The sequence below is a fragment of the Ursus maritimus genome, unplaced genomic scaffold (assembly GCF_017311325.1).
Source record: "Ursus maritimus isolate PB19 unplaced genomic scaffold, ASM1731132v1 scaffold_8, whole genome shotgun sequence".
Classification (NCBI taxonomy): Eukaryota; Metazoa; Chordata; class Mammalia; order Carnivora; family Ursidae; genus Ursus; species Ursus maritimus.
The window spans coordinates 22,274,735-22,277,610 of record NW_024426996.1 but is presented as its reverse complement, the minus strand read 5'-3'; the positions used below and the strand labels follow the sequence as shown (position 1 = coordinate 22,277,610).

General features: G+C 40.1%; 1 pseudogene; it reads left to right on the top strand.

Annotated features, from left to right (window-relative positions):
• The first annotated feature begins 1,469 nt into the window (after nucleotides 1-1,469).
• LOC103665337 lies at nucleotides 1,470-2,057 on the top strand (annotated as a pseudogene).
• Nucleotides 2,058-2,876: the final 819 nt, after the last annotated feature.

The window sequence follows — 2,876 nt, the reverse complement described above, 5'->3', positions numbered from 1 at the left end:
GACGTGCCTGGCCCTGGGATCGACCCCTGGGAGTGCTGCTGTGGGCGCACAACTGGGGAGGCTGCAGTTTTTAGCAGCACAGACAGAAATGGAGACTGTGTGTCCTGGAGAGCTCAGTGAAGAGCAGACTGCGACTTTTTTTTTTTAATGTTATGTTAGTCACCATACAGTACATCATTAGTTTTTGATGTAGTGCTTCATGATTCATTGTTTGCACATAACACCCAGTGCTCCATGCAATACGTGCCCTCCTTAATACCCATCACCAGGCTAACCCATACAAATAGCTAACAGACACATGAAAAAATGTTCAACATCTTTAGCCATCAGGGAAATTCAAATCAAAACACACTGAGATACCACCTTACACCAGTTAGAATGGCAAAAATTGACAAGGCAAGAAACAACAAATGTTGGAGAGGATGTGGAGAAAGGGGATCCCTCTTACACTGTTTTTGGGAATGCAAGTTGGTACAACCACTTTGCAAAACAGTGTGGAGGTTCCTCAAAAAGTTAAAAATAGAGCTACCCTATGACCCAGCAATTGCACTACTGGGTATTTACCCCAAAGATACTGATGTAGTGAAAAGAAGGTGCACATGTATCCCAATGTTCATAGCAGCAATGTCCACAATAGCCAAACTGTGGAAGGAGCCAAGATGCCCTTCAACAGATGAATGGATAAAGAAGATGTGGTACATATATACAATGGACTATTATTCAGCCACCAGGAAGGATGATTACCCTCCATTTGCATCAACATGGATGGAACTGGAAGGGATTACACTAAGTGAAATAAGTCAGGCAGAGAAAGACAATTATCATATGGTTTCACTTATTTGTGGAACATAAGGAATAGCAGGGTGATCATTAGGAGAAGGAAGGGAAAAATGAAGGGGGTGAAACAGAGGGGGAGATGAACTATGAGAAACTATGGACTCCAGGAAACAAACTAAGGGTTTTAGAGGGGAGGAGAGTGGGGTGATGGGTTAGCCTGGTGATGGGTATTAAGGAGGGCACATACTGCAATGAGCACTGGGTGTTATATGCAAATAATGAATCATAGAATAATACATCAAAAACTAATGAAGTACTGTATGGTGACTAACATAACATAATAATAAAAAAAAAAACCCAAAACAAGCAGAAAGGAAATAATAAAGATTAGAGCAGAAATAAATGACATAGAAACTTAAAAAAATAGAACAGATCAAAAAGACCAGGAGCTGGCTCTTTGGGAAAAAAACAATACAATTAAATCTCTAGCCACACTTATCAAGAAAAAAGGAGAAAGGACTCAAATAAACCACAAATGAGAGGGGAGAAATAACAACCAGCATCACAAAAGTACAATTAAAAAAGAATATTATGAAAAACTATATGCCAGCAAATTGGACAATGAAGAAGAAATGGATAAATTTTTAGAAACCTACAACCTACCAAAACTGAAATAGGAAGAAATAGAAAATATGAACAGACCAATAACCAGCAAAGAAATTGAATCAGTAATTTTAAAACTACCAACAAACACTCCTCTTCCTCGGCGCTGCCTGCGGAGGTGGCAGCTGTGTGTTACCGGGCATCATGGCTGCCCTCAGACCTCTGGTGAAGCCCAAGATGGTTAAAACGAGGACCAAGAATTTTATCCAGCACCAGTCAGACCGATATGTCAAAATTAAGTGCAAGTGGCAGAAACCCAGAGGCATTGACAATGGGGTGCGCAGAAGATTCAAGGGTCAGATCTTCATGCCCAACACTGGTTACAGGAGCAAAGCACGTGTTGCCCAGTGGCTTTCAGAAGTTCCTAGACCACAGCGTCAAGGAGCTTGAAGTGCTGCTGATGTGCAACAAATCTTACTGTGCAGAGATTGCTCACGATGTCTCCTCCAAGAGCCCCCAAACCATGGTGGAAAGAGCAGCCCAGCTGGCCATCAGAGTCACCAGTCCCAAGGCCAGGCTGCACAGAGAGGAAAATGAATAGACAGCTTGTTCTGCATGTCATATTTGTGTTAATAAAACCATAAAACTACAGAAAAAAAAACCCCACCCCACTACCAACACAAAAGTCCAGGACCAGATGGCTTCATAGGTGAATTCCACCAAACATTTAAAAAAGAGTTACTATCTATTCTTCTGAAACTATTCCAAAAAGAAAAAAAAAAAGGAAGTAAAACTTCCAAATTCATTCTATGATGCCAGAATTACCCTGATACAAAAACCAGATAAAGACTCCACTAAAAATGAGAACTACAGGTCAATATCTCTGATGAATGTAGATGCCAAAGTTTTCAACAAAACACTAGTGAACCAAATTAAATAATACATTTTATTTTATTTCTAAGATTCTGGGTTTTTTTTAAAGATTTTATTTATTTATTTGAGAGAGAGAGAGAGAGCACAAGCAGGAGGAGGGGCAGAGGGAGAGGGAAAGGGACAAGAATATTCTCTGCTGAGCAGGGAGACCAAAAAGGGGCTTGATCCCAGGACCCTGAGATCATGACCTGAGTCAAAGTCAGACGTTTAACTGATGAGACACCCAGGCACCCCAATAATACATTTTAAAAAATCATTCACCACAATCAAGTGGGGTTTATTCCTGGGTTGCAAGGGTGGTTCAATATTAGCAAATCAATCAACATGATACATCACATCAATAAGAGAAAGGATAAGAACCATATGATCATTTCAAGATGCAGAAAAAGCATTTGACAAAGTACAACATCTATTCATGACAAAACCCCTCAACAAAGTAGGTTTAGAAGGAACATAACATTATAAAGGCCAACTATGAAAATCCCATGGTTAACATCATTCATAATGGGGAAAAATGGAGAGCTTTCCCCCTAATGTCAGGAAAAAGATAAGGATGTCCATTC